Source organism: Natrix helvetica (genome assembly GCF_964273705.1).
Source record: "Natrix helvetica genome assembly, chromosome: 13".
Lineage (NCBI taxonomy): Eukaryota > Metazoa > Chordata > Lepidosauria > Squamata > Natricidae > Natrix > Natrix helvetica.
The window spans coordinates 17562418-17576791 of NC_138557.1; positions in this window are offsets into that span (position 1 = coordinate 17562418).

Consider the following 14374-nt stretch of genomic DNA (forward strand, 5'->3'; position numbering starts at 1 on the left):
AAGGTTTACTACTGGATCTGTGGGCGTGGCTTGGTGGGCGTGGCAGGGTAAGGTTACTGCAAAATCTCCATTCCTTCCCAATCAGCTGGGACTCGGCAGGCATGGGGGCAGGGCCAGTCAGAGGTTCTCCGAACTACTCAAAGTTTCTGCTACCGGTGCTCCAGAACTGGTGAGAACCAGCTGAATCCCACCTCTGGGCCCTTTGCAGCTGAGGAAGGACCTTGGTTTCAACAAGTGCAGATCTGGCACCTTCCTTTATCTGCCGCCAAACTCCACTTGGAGTCTCATACCTTAAACTTCTTTCCCTGGGACGCCTGACTTGGGCTCAACTGCCTAAGTACCCACTTAGTCTTGACATCACTTTCCCTTCTGGTCATTGATTAGATCCCTTGTCACAAGTCACGAGAAGCCAGCAAGTAGTATGATTACACTCAGTTATACTGACAAATTATAGTCCATGATTTGTTTAACACACTTTGCAAATTAAGCGCTCTGGTTTACTCCTGTGGGAACAAACCAAACAAGCCATGGCTTGGTTTTAATTATTTTCTACGGCCTGCAATCCACTAAGGAAGTTGGGCAAAGCAATCCATAATGTGTTAACCACTTTCAGGAGAACCAAGCAGGGGAAGCCGAACTTAACTCCAGCAATGCCAGATCGTGGCTGGCATACAGGCCTCTGGGGTGTCCGCCAGGAGGGAGGGCAATTGGAAGCCCTGGGACGCTGCAGGCCCTATCATCGGAACTAAAGGCTGTGTGAATCTGTTATTGAGGCAATTAATATATTGGAAGCATCATCCCGAGATCAAAAATATCCAGCTAATATTATACCATATATGGGCATAAGATAAATGTTGAAACTATCTGGATGAATTTTACAGAAAACCAGTTCCTAAAAGTGCCCCCACTAGGAGAATAGTGGTGGCAATCTTTGATTAATTAAAATTTAAATTAGATCATTTTATTTCTGCAACTAATTAGTGGGAAGGCATTGTCAGCTATATTAAAGGAACATAACAAGAGTTGTTCCTCCCATTTTAAAATTAACTAAACACAAAATAAGAAAGAGAGAGAGAGAGAGAGAGAAGGAAAGAAAGAAAGAGAAAAAGAAAGAGAAAAAGAAAAGGAAAGAAAGAAAGAAAGAAAGAAAGAAAGAAAGAAAGAAAGAAAGAGCAAAATTATTAAAGAAGAAAAATGGAAGGTAAAAAAATAAAACAAAACATACAGGACATGTGCTCACAGATATAAATACATATAGATAGTTGTATAGTAAACATTTCAGAGAATATCAACAGCTCTTCTGTGATTGCAATTTAATTAAATAAAATCTACAGTAATGTGTGAGTGTTGGTTAATTAGGGAGCCCCTTTATGCTAATAGTGCCGTTTATTTCAAGTCACAATATTCTTCTTTGTGGCTCTGTCTCCCAAAAACTGGGCCAGTCAAGCCTGAAAGGAATGGACCGAGCCAAGTGGGAACCTCTTTACTTTGTTGGAATTTGGTTCTGCTGAGTGGAAAATATTTTTATCCTAGGAGAGCACTAGACAACATCCCTGATGTTATGGCCAAAGCTTTATGGCAGACTTTTCTTTGAGAAATCCTTGACCTTGACTGGAGCGCAAGTGGGCTGGAGAAGGGCCAACGTCCCTCTCTTGGAAATGGAGGATCCAGGACACAACCGACCAGTCAGTCTGACAACCCCACGTGAAGAGATGCCAGAGCTCATCACAAAGTGTCAGTACTTGGAAAACAACATGATAATTACCAGAGCTCAGGGTGGACTTGTCAAAAAGTTTTCTCAGTATAACCTACTTTGAGGCATTTGCAAAGGAGGCAGTGAGGAAGTCCCAGAGTCTGAAAGAAAACAAAAACAAAATTGGCAGAAGGTGGTGCAAGGAGGGTCCGAGGGGATTTGGGGGATGAAGTTGAGCTCCATCCACTCCGGCTGTGTTGGTTGAATCTACAGCAGTCCTGATAAATTCCTGAACTTCATCCCCTTAAATAAATAAAAAGTGGCAGTTTCTGGAGCTATCAGGACTAATGATTGCTAATTAATCCACATGTATTAAATCTTGCTCAACAATTAGCAGTTGACAATGACAAGGTTGTCATGCTAATTGTCTGGGGGGGGGTAATTGTCACAGGCAATACTGGATCCTTGGAAGAAGAGGAGATTGAGCATTCAGCGGGGGGGGGGGGGGAACACTGCTAAAGTCACCACCCATCGAAAAACAAGGACAGTGCTGGGCTGCTTAGTTCAGGGGACAGGTTGCTTCCGGCACTGGAAGGAGAGAAACGAAGGGAGCTGGGAAGGAAAAGGGATGAGGGGCAGCTAGAATTACTGCCAGAAGAGAGGCGTGGGAGGGGCCTCACAAGGGTCCTGCTAGCAAAGACCCTCCCTCCTGGGCTGGCAACAAGGCAGAGGCAAAGCCCACCTGAAAACATCCCAGGGCCTCTTTGTCACCTGGTGAGATGCGAGGGGGAAAGATCCTGAGTGGAAGAGGAAAGGATTGCCAATAGACCTTGGAGGGCAGGGAGGGAGAGTTCATGGAGGGCTCTGCTAAATCTGTTGGGAAGTAGAAATAATTGTCCTCCCCTCCCATTTTGGAAATAGGCACTCTAACTATTATGACCATCCACAGATTCCCACATCCACCGGTTGGCCCTGACCTTTCTGTAAAGTCTCCTGTCGGACTTGCTGAAGGGGTGGAGGGAGGTCCTTGGGAGCCAGGACATAACTGATGGCCCCAAGGCCTTCCCAATCTGGATCCAGCCTTCCCAAGCATCCAGGAGGATGGCCCCCTCACCCGAGGTAGGGTCTTCTGGCAGAGAGAAAGCCTCGGCCTTCTCCAATGCAGAGTCCAAGGACAATCTTGCGGGGGAGACAAATGTCTTCACTGTGGCTTTGATTCCCAGGCAGCAGCAGATGGCGAGTAATTCTCCCTTAGATCCATTGACCATCTCGTCCAAGGAAGGAGTCCACCACTCTACCACCCTTCAGCCTCTCTTTAAACACCTCTAGGGAAAGAGGTCCACCACCTCTCAAGGTAGCCCGTTTCATTGCAAAACAGCTCTTATGACTAAGAGGTTTCGTGTTAGTGGCCTCCTGAAACCTCTCTTCTGGTGGTGGGTTCCTACTGATTCGGACCGGTTCAGCCGAACCGGTAGTTGTTTGGCAACCTGGATGGCTGGAACCGGCAGTGACCCAGGCCTGCCACGCCCCAGAACCGCTTCTCTGGGCAGCGCTATAGGCACCACCATTTTGTTTTCGGTTCTGCGCATGCGCAGAACAATTTTTATTGTATTGTGCCTGTGCGTGTGCATGGTGCGTCCATGAGCAAATCGGCAATAGTGGCTGCTGGAACCCACCCCTCCTCTCTTCATGTAGGTTAAACTCAGCTGTCAACAACTGTTTCTCCTCTTCTACATGGCAGCTCTGGGTTCCCTGAAACCTTCTCTTCCCCAGGCTGAAACAACACAGCAGTTCTAACCATTCCTCATGGACGTCTCCTTCTTCAGAGGATAATCAGAACTGCAGAAAAAACAATGGCTGCCAACCTGCCTTCCATTGAGGACCTGTACGCTGCACGAGTCAAAAGGAGGGCTGGGAAAATATCTACAGACCCCTCGCATCCTGGACACAAATGGTTTCAAATCCTACCCTCGAAATGACGCTATAGGGCACTGCACACCAAGACAACTAGACACAAGAACAGTTTTCTCCCGAATGCCATCACTCTGCTTAACAACTAAGTCCCTCGCCACTGTCAAACTATTCACTAAGGCTGCATTACTATTGCTATTAGTCTTCTCATCGTTCCTGTCACCCATCTCCTCCCACTTGTGACTGCAGGACTGTAACTTTGTTGCCTGTATCCTTACAATTATATTGATATTGATTTTTTCCTGATTGCTTATGTGTACCCTATGACTATCACTAAGTGTTGTACCTTATGATTCTTGATGAATGTATCTTGTCTTTTTATGTACACTGAGAGCATCTGCACCAAAGACAAATTCCTTGTGTGTCCAATCACACTTGGCCAATAAAGAATTCTATTCTTTTCCATTCTATTCTATTCTATTCCAGGCCCTTCATTATGTTCTTCCTTTACTCTGGATGTGATATATTTATTTATTTATTTTTTATCCTGCCTTTATTATTTCTGTATAAATGTCAGGTACAAGCAACCATAGTCACTCATTAATTGTGAAAGTAACAACCTATGATACAAGAATCTCATCAGGCTGCTTACCTTCCCCTGGGAACAATAGCACTTAGATTTCTATCCGCTCTCTAAGTGGTTTTACAGAGTCAGCATTTTGCCCCCAATAATCCTGGTCCTCATTTTACCCACCTCAGGAGGATGGAAGGTTGAGTCAACCTTGAGCCTGGTGGGATTTGAACTGCCAAATTGCAGGCAGCTGGCAATCAGCAGAAGTAGCCTGTAGTACTGCACTCTGACCAACTGCGCCACCAAGGCTCACATGGATGAAGGGGGAAGTCAAGCTTATGCCTCTTGTGGCTGTGCAAGGACTCGCAGCTAGGCCCTTGCTTGACCCCTCCTTCCAGTTTCCCAACAATATGCAACTCAAGGTGATAAACATACCTAATACTCCTTCCTCCTTCCGTTTTCCCCACAATAGCCAGCCTGTGAGGTGGGTTGGACTGTGAGAGAGACTGGCCCAAACTGATTCCAGCAAATGCCTCCTTCTTGTGTTACCTATTTTAGCTGAGAGCCGAAATGTGTCAAGCTCAGGGATGTTTTGAACATCTGAGCCGCCAAGATGGTTGCTGTGGGTGCTGATGAATCACGGGAAGCTCCTGCCAGCTGTGGCTTCTTGTGGCAGCCGGTTTTGGGAAGCCTGCAGATCAAAGGATGAGGCAGCCTTTCTGCCATTCATCTGTTTGTCTCTGTACAAGCAGATAATCAAGCCAGAGCTAACAAGATCAGCCTATGCATGGTCAAATCCTCCTGAACGCTGTGAAATTGTATGAAAGATTGGATCAAAGTCACAATTGCACAAGGGCTCCTAATGACTTGGCGGCTTGCTGGAACAGGGTTTTAATTTTATGTTGATTATTCCCAGACCGGCAGAGGCAAGATCCCCAGGGCTGCTGTGTGGGCTCCCTTCCACTCACACCAAGAAGACTCTCAAAACAAGGGAAAGAGACCCCAGGCTTTGCAGGAGAGAATGGGTTTAATTAAAAACCCCAGGGAAAAAGAATGTGAAATAGACTGCCAGCATCTTCTCTGCCCCTCAGACACAGCCAGGCTTCCTCTGCCTGGAAGAGGGGATATCCACGTGGGTAGGCTTCTGGGGAGGGGTTGTGGGGAAGGGTGTCCCCCAGCAGCAAGGCATTTGGTTTGCAGCTCTGCAGCTGCCAGACTTCCAGGGCTGCTGGGGGTGGCCTGGGGGAAGAGTCAGATGGCTGATGCTCACCCACTTCTCTTAGTCAGCCACTGTCTGACTGGGTTCTTATAGGAGAACTATGCCATCCCTTAATAGGTGGCAGCAGGCGTTTCCTTCCCCCAGTGGCCTTCCTGGTCTCTCCCTGCCACCTGGATTGCCTCAGAATAATCTCTCTTAAGCAAAAAAAGTCCTTTATCCAGCCGAGGCCCCAGTGCCAGCTCAGGAATACGCAGAAGAGGGGAAAGAGGCTGCTGAGAGTGATGGTGTTGGGTGTTTTTATAGCCCATCATCGGGACGACAGCTCCATTCACAAAGCACATAAACATATACGCCAACCTGTCTCCCCAATGCTATTTTCCACTGAAAATCATTTTCCCTTGAATGCTTTCATAATTGCTCTTTCAGACAGTCACTGCTTTTCTGGTCTGTCAAAGACAAGATGTTTCAGGCCTAGGGCATATTAGCAGTCTATATTTATTGGATCCTGCCAACAAGGTGCCTGGGACTTTTGCTAAGCAGAACTAGTCAGATACTGGTGGGGGAGGGGGATTGCTAGCTCGGCTCACTGATACTGGCCAGCCTAGATTCTGCACTAAAACTGTGCCAAGAAATTCACTACCAAATGCAGAAAGCAGCACCAAGGGAAGACCCAGAGGGCCACCATGTCCAGTTAGCCCAAGGGATGGTGGGCAAAAAGGACATGTTCCTTTAAAAAAATCATTAAATGTGCAGGGATTAAAGTTGAATGGTTCAAATCTGGGCATGGAAAAAGCTGAAAATCAAACCAAACACCTCCACCACCACCAAAAAACCCAGCAAGATGCTGTTGCGGGTGTATCTCACTAGATGCCTTCTCAGAGTCTTCTCCTTCATCTCCTGCCCCACGGATGATCTCTTTGCTGGTGAGACATCATTGCATCCTCTAGAGCTGGAATAGAATTATTGTAGCACAGGTGGTGCCCACCTGAGTCCAAGGGTGAGGTGATCCTCCAGAGCCATCCCAGAAGAAGAAAAGCCATTGTTTGTGTGGACATCCATGGGAAGGTTGGGGCAGATGTGGGACAGGAGTCCTCCAGAGGACGATCAAAGAGAAAACCAACAGATCTGTTTGTGAAGCTGCAGGGAATCATTGCAACCACTTTTGCGATTCATATGGTTCTTACAATGTTATTTCTTTCCCTATGTATTCATATGTAAATATCTTTATATACAAGAAGGCAGTGACGTGCAGTGAGGTTTATGGCTGGTGAGGCACTGACGTCATCAAATGATCATCATGAAGGGAGGACTGTGACAACTTTGATCTTTGCAAGCATGCAAGCAAAATACCCCAGGATCACGGTGGTGGGGACAGCAACTCCTTCCGGTGCACTGCGGAGAAGAGCCCGCTGTGCAGGAGGCTCCTCAGCACTAGCCTCAGATCAGCGCAAGCCGCGGTCCTCTTCATGTTGGCTCAGGAAGGAGGTAAATGGGACCGCGTGTGCAGGAGGCTCCTCAGCACTAGCCTCAGATCAGCGCAAGCCGCGGTCCTCTTCATGTTGGCTCAGGAAGGAGGTGAATGGGACCGCATGTGCAGGAGGCTCCTCAGCGCTAGCCTCAGATCAGCGCAAGCCACGGTCCTCTTCATGTTGGCTCAGGAAGGAGGTGAATGGGACCACATGTGCAGGAGGCTCCTCAGCGCTAGCCTCAGATCAGCGCAAGCCGCGGTCCTCTTCATGTTGGCTCAGGAAGGAGGTGAATGGGACCGCGTGTGCAGGAGGCTCCTCAGCACTAGCCTCAGATCAGCGCAAGCCGCGGTCCTCTTCATGTTGGCTCAGGAAGGAGGTGAATGGGACCGCGTGTGCAGGAGGCTCCTCAGTGCTAGCCTCAGATCAGCGCAAGCCGCGATCCCATTCCCCTCCTTCCTGAGCCAACATGAAGGGGACCGTGGCTCGCGCTGATCTGAGGCTAGCGCTGAGGAGCCTCCTGCACAGCGTGGCTCTTCTCCGCAGCGCAGTGGAAGGAGTTGCTGTCCCCACCACCGTGATCCTGGGGTATTTTGCTTGCACGCTTGCAAAGATCAAAGTTGTCACAGTGCTCCCTTTTTTAGAGGCTTTTATAAGCCTCACCTCAGCACTCGCCTTTTCCCTTTTACATTTTTTTCTTTTCATGATGAGAGTGGTGAGGCTCTGCCTCCCCTGCCTCCCCTGCCTCCCCTGACTGCACGTCACTGCAAGAAGGAAATTGCTTTTAAGTAAACCCAAAATGATTTTTTTTACTTCTTGGTGTCTTTGCATTGGTTTCCTTGCATTGGTTTCAGAAGTAGATATGGTGAAAGCAAAGCCATAAGCATATTCTTCCCTTGTTGCTCCCCCCACTGAAGAGGGTTTCTTTTTGCCCTACTAGGCTGTAACATCAGTTCCGGAAGTGAGTCTGTGGTATGGCTGGGACTGGAATCTTTTCACCTCCACTCATGTCTTTTAGGCTGATGCAGTGCGGTGGTCTGGGGGCCTTTTTCCTGGCTGATCCACACTGCACAGATGTGTCCCTTGCCCTGTGCCCCAAGGATGAATGTTAGCCTCTTTCTCTTGTAGCTTGCCTGTCTCTGGGGCATCGTATCCCACTCGGTCCTGACCAGTTACTAGTGTAACTCACTTACCAGCCTGCTGCTTCTCCTAACTAGTGACTTGGATGAGGTTTGTTAGTGAGCCAATCAGTTGTGCAGTGCAGGCCAACATCTCTGGCAGCAATTCTGCCCTCTGTTCCTCATCTTGCTATCTCCCTCCTGTAAGGGAACATCTGTGGAGATTCCAAGTTCTCCTGCTCAAAAGTGCTTTCTTAAAAGGCAACTGGACTTTCTTCTTCTTTTCCTTGAAAATGTCTCCCTTCTCATCAATTCTGGCAGGATGGTGGGGGCTATGAGGGGAATTCGTTCTGACAGGATGGGGGAATGGAAGCATATTTCTTTGCATCTGGTCATTTGCACTCTCTCTGAGAGTTGTTGAGGCCACCTGGGCTTTCTTCTCTGCCCCCCGAGGTCACCTGAATCAGAGTGCAAATGGGTGTGGAACAAAATCCACATTCTGGGCAGATGACTAATGCAGATTAACAGAGCTGAAAAGGCCATCTAGTCCAACCCCCTGCCCAAGCAGGAGACCCTACACTGTTTCTGACAGATAACAGTCCAGTCTCTTCTTGGAAGCCTCCAGGGATGAAGCTCCTACAACTTCCAAAGGCAACTTCTGTTCCATTGGTTGATTGTTCTCCCTGTCAGAAAATTTCCAGGTTGAATCCTTGTTCAGTTTCCATCCATTATTCCTTTTCTGGCCTTCAGGTACCTTGGAAAATAGCTTGACCCTATTCCTCTCTGAGGCAGCCCCTCAAATATTGGGACACTGAAAGAGGGGTAAAAGAGGCCATTGTTAAAATAGAGCAGCCCTCTCTTAACAGAGGGGCAGGAATACGACACCACCCAACACCTGCTACAACATAGTCCTTTCAGAAGTCCCAAAAAGATTCCACAGTTATTTGCACTTTGATTCAGGTGACCCTGAGGGCATAGATAAACTCCCAAGTGGCCGCAAGAGCTCTCAGAGAGAATACTAATGAGCAGATGACTGCAAAGCCTCACTAGGTGGCTCGGTGGCTAAGACACTGAGCTTGTCAATCAGAAAGGTCACCAGGTCGGTGGTTTGAATCCCTAGTATAGGTCTCCTGCGTGAGCAGGAGGTTGGACTAGATGACCTCCAAGGTCCTTTCCAACTCTGCTACTGTTACGTGCAAAGAAATATGATCCTTCCATTTCCCTGTTGGAAGGAATGTCCATCTGGGCTCAGTTCCAGGTGGGGAGAAAGACACTGGAAACATGGAGGGTGTTTGCAAAGATGGCTTAATGGTGGAAAGGACCACATGGTTTGAGGTCCTGGGCAATTGAGCACATGGGTGTGTGAGAGAGAGATTTATACCCTCTCTTGGGCCCCACCTTGGAGCTTCCTGTTCCTGTGTAAGGGCAGGTATTCTGATTGGTTGTCAGATTCCCATGGGACCATGCAGGGGTAATTTTGTAGGTTGTCTTGAGTCCCAGGCTCGGTTGAATCTCGCTGGGTGATGATGTAATGAAGAGGCTTGTATTCTGAAAGGGTGTTGGGCAATTCCTATTATGGCTTAATCATGGCTTTGTCCTGGTTTGGAGTTGGAGTGAGGGCTAATCCTATCATGTCCTCAGGGTGAAGCTCTTTTGTCTTGTAGATATGCTGGCCCAGTCTTTCTAGGTGTTGTGGCCTCGAATGAGGGGACGGAGACGAAATACAAGTCAACGTATTTATTCAACAAGAACTGACAGGAACACAAACTAGTCGTCTGACAGCTATTTATACCAGGAGCTGTCAGACGACGAACCAATTGGAACAAAGGATTTCTCCCGCCGGCTGGCCGGCGCGCCTGGGCCAATCAGAGGGGGCCTCCTCTCGACTGCCCTCTGCTGGCCAGGCTCGCCGGTATACAACACCCCTTTCCCCTGGATTGCGCAGGCGTAATCGTCCAAGTACAACGGACGCCTGCGCACACGCTGGGAGCGTCTCAGTGAAGATGGCGCCCCACCAGAGGAGGACGGAGTGTCAGCTCCGCTCTTGTGGCGAACAGGCCTGGCAGCGTCCTGGATGGGTCTCCCTCCCGGTAATGCACCGACGGGCGATGGTAAGTTAGCCAGCGCACCGGGAGGGGCTGTTGCGAGGTCGGAGCTAGCGGCATGTGGACGGTCGAGCCGGCAGGCGTCGTCGTTAGGGCCTGGTTGATTTTCTGCAGTTGTGCTGGGTTCAGGTCCCTCTGGTCGCCGATGCAACTGGCTTATGTGCCGCCGCCAATGTCTCCCATCATCGAGGAGGACCCTGTAAGAACAGGGCCCCGTGATGTCAGTCACTCTGCCAGGTAGCCACTTCGGCTCACCGGTGTAATTGCGAGCAAATACCCCCTCACCTACCAGAAAAGACCTGGGGGGGGGGGGCGGAACGACAGGGGAGGAAGGGTGGTAAAGGGGGTGGAAACGGTCGAGAAGGGAACGGAGACGTCTTCCTAACAATAGCTCTGCGGGGCTTTTGCCCGTGGCGGGGCAAGGGGTGGAGTGCTGGGAACGGAGGTAGGTGGAGATGGGCGGCCATACGGGCCAGAGCTTCCTTAGCTGAACGCACCGCGCGTTCGGCAACGCCGTTGCCCGCAGGGTGGTAGGGGGCAACGGGGGCATGGCGGATGCCCAAGGATGCAAGGTAGGACTGGAATTCGTCGGAGGAAAATTGTGGTCCGTTATCGGAAACGATAACGTCTGGGAGGCCATGGGTATTAAATAAAGAATCTAAGATGCGGATAGTGGCCGAAGAGGTTGAGCTGGGCATGGGAAACTGCTCAACCCACTTCGAACAGGCATCCACCAGGAGGAAGAAGACACGGCCGTCTATGGGCCCCATGAAATCGACGTGGAGCCGGCTCCATGGGCCCATAGGGAGTTCCCACTCCCTGGGAGGGGAAGAAGGTGGCGCAGAGCACACCTGCTGGCAAGGGGGACAGCGTTGGACGAAGGCGGCGATATCCACGTCCATGGACGGCCACCAGACATAGCCGCGGCCGAGGCTCTTCATGCGGACTATGCCGGGGTGGCCGTCATGGAGGCGAGACAGGACAGCTGGCCGCAAAGAAGATGGGACAACCACGCGGTTTCCCCAAAGGAGGCAATCCTGCATCACGGACAGCTCCAGGCGGCGGCGGAAGAAGGGGGAGAGTTGGGGGTCAGTGGAGGCCGCGGACCAGCCCCGAGTGACAGCGGCCATGACGCTGTGAAGGATGGGGTCAGTGCGGGAGGCCTGTGCGATGTCTGAAACGGACATCGGTAGGCTGAGGTCGGCCAGGAGGCAAATAGAATGGACAGGGGCTGGATCAGTGACGGGAAGAGGCAGAGGGCAACGGCTCAACGCATCAGCGTGAGCAATGTGGCCACCAGGCTTGTAGGATAGGGTGTAGGAGTAGGAAGACAGGAATTCTGCCCAACGGGACATGCGTGGGGAAAGAATGGGGGGAGTGGGACGGTCCCCCGCGATAATGCCCAGCAAGGGTTTGTGGTCGGTGACCAGGGAGAAGGGGCGGCCGTAAAGGTAGTAATGAAAACGTTTTACTCCCGCAACGGCAGCAAGGGCCTCCTTATCCAGCTGGCTGTAATTGCGCTCAGTTCTGGATAAGGTGCGGGAGTAAAAGGCTATGGGCGCTTCAGAGCCATCGGGGTAGGAATGGCTAAGAACAGCCCCGACGCCAAAGGGGGAAGCATCGCAAGCCAGGGTAAGAGGGAAACGCTCGTCATACTGGGCGAAGACTGGGGGGGCAGTGAGCGAGCGCTTGACAGCCGCGAGCGCATGCGCCTCGCGGCTGGTCCAGACCCAGGGAGAGGAAGAGTCTAGCAGGCGGTGCAGGGGTTCGGCCAGGGAGGCTTTATGGGGAATAAATGAGGAATAGAAATTTAGGAGGCCAAGGAAGGCTTGGAGCTCCACTTTGTTGGAAGGGGTGGGGGCGGAGAGAATGGCTTCGACTTTAGAGGGGTCAGGGTGGATGCCGTCGGCATCGATCAGGAAGCCAAGGAAAGTGACAGAGGGCACGCCGAGTTGGCACTTAGAGGGTTTGAGGTGCAGGCCGGCGGCACGGAACTGTCGCAGGACCAAGCGCAGAATTTTGATGAGTTCTAATTGATTGGGGGCAGCAATTAGAACATCATCAAAATAGGGTGTGACCCCGGGGATGCCATGGAGCAAACGCTCCATGAGCCCCTGAAAAATGCCCGGGGCCACGCTTACGCCAAACTGGAGGAGGCGGCATTTGAATGCGCCGCGGTGAGTAACGATCGTCTGCGCAAGCGCAGTGGAGTCGTCGACAGGCAGTTGCTGGTACGCCTGCACGAGGTCCAGCTTAGCGAAGATGCGACCCTGGCCCAGAGTGTGCAGGACGTGCTGCACAACGGGCACAGGGTAGGGGTGTGATTGGAGGGCCTTGTTGAGAGTGGATTTGAAGTCCACGCAGATCCTAATAGATCCGTCGGACTTCAAAGGCACTACTATGGGCGTCTCCCAGGGGGAGAAATCAACGGGTTCCAATACGCCCTGACTAATTAGTTTGTCCAGCTCCGCGTCGACTTTTGCTTTTAAAGCAAAGGGAAGCCGGCGGGCCTTTAGGCGGATGGGCGGAATGGAGGGGTCGAGGTTCAGGGAGATAGGAGAGCCCGTGTAGCAGCCTAAGGAGGGAGCGAACACATCAGAGAATTCGGAAAGGAGGGAGGAGATAGAAGGAGGGGAAGCAGGAGGGAGGGGGGAAAGAGAGTGAACCCCAGCAATAGACAGGCCCAGGGCCTTAAACCAATCTAGCCCTAGGAGGGAGGCGAGGGGTTTTTTAACAATCAGTAAGGGAAGTTTTGCCTTGCGAGAACCAAAAGAAATATGAAAGGGTCGGCAGCCCATCAGGTCGATGACATTTCCCTGGTAATCGCGCAGCCGGCAGTCAGGGGGCTTCAGATGGTGGGGCCTGACCCAGGGCAGTAAGGAGCGAAGGGTGGCCCACGACATTACGGATCGGGCCGACCCTGTGTCCACCTCCATAGGGCAGGGAACCCCCTCAATAGAGATTTGGAGGTGCAGCTTACCCCGGCCCTCCAAAGTTGAGGAGGCCGAGTCTACAAGCCACTCAGGGAAGGCTTCAGCTGGGTCCCCCACGGAGAGGGAGTGCTGACGGCGGGAAGTCATGGAAGCCGGCTGACGGGGCGGAGGAGGCTGAGGTAGCGGGCTGCGACGATCCTGAGGCGCGGAACGGCAGACGGCAGCGAGGTGGCCCTTCCTGCCGCATTGGTGGCAGAGGGCTTGCCGGAACCTGCATTGGGAGCGTTGGTGGCGGCCGCCACAACTGAGGCACTGGCGTCCATCCCTGGTGGAGAGGGTCTGGAGGCGGTCGGCGGTCTGGTCGACCTCAGTGCGGAAAGAGGCAGCAGTAGATGAAGCGTAGGATGAGGAAGGTGCCGCGTAGGGAGAAGGCAGCAGGTAGGCAGCATGTGGGTGCTGGCTGAGGTGGCTGAAATCCGGGGTGGATTGATCAGCCATTTCGTACGCCCTGGCATCATCGACCGCTATTTTCAAGGTTAACTCAGGTCTAGCCAGGATGCGGCGATGGAGTTTAACGTCCCGTAGACCGTAGATGAACTGCTCCAGCAGCGCGTCTTCCAGGTCGCTGAATTCACACAAACTTGCCTCAGCGCGGAGAGCGGCAACATATTGGGCAATGGTTTGGCCCTCTTTTTGAATGCACCGGCGGAAATATTGCCGCCGGGCAAAACGGGATGGCGCGGGCTCGTAATGGTGCTTGAGGCGAGCCAGGAGTTCATCCCAGGGCAGCAAATGGGCAGGATCAGGAGCAGCGAGAGCCCTTGCGGTGGCGAACATCTCTGCCCCACAGTAATTAAGGAAGATGCCGCGCTTTCGTTCTTGGGAGAGGCTGACGAGATCATGGGCTATGAGGAAGCACTCGAATCTCTCGAGAAAAGCTTCCCAAGCCTCAGCCTCTGGCCGGAACGGCGAAAAGGCAGCGTGAGAAGCCATTGGAGGCACGGTGTAGGGTTCCACGTCGCCCGTCCTCGTCGCCAGTGTTGTAGCCTCGAATGAGGGGACGGAGACGAAATACAAGTCAACGTATTTATTCAACAAGAACTGACAGGAACACAAACTAGTCGTCTGACAGCTATTTATACCAGGAGCTGTCAGACGACGAACCAATTGGAACAAAGGATTTCTCCCGCCAGCTGGCCGGCGCGCCTGGGCCAATCAGAGGGGGCCTCCTCTCGACTGCCCTCTGCTGGCCAGGCTCGCCGGTATACAACACTAGGGCTATTAACAAAGGTTGGGGCTGCTTTCCAAGAGAATATTTCTCCTTTTCTCATCCAGGGAGGTACAATATTCTGCTTTTT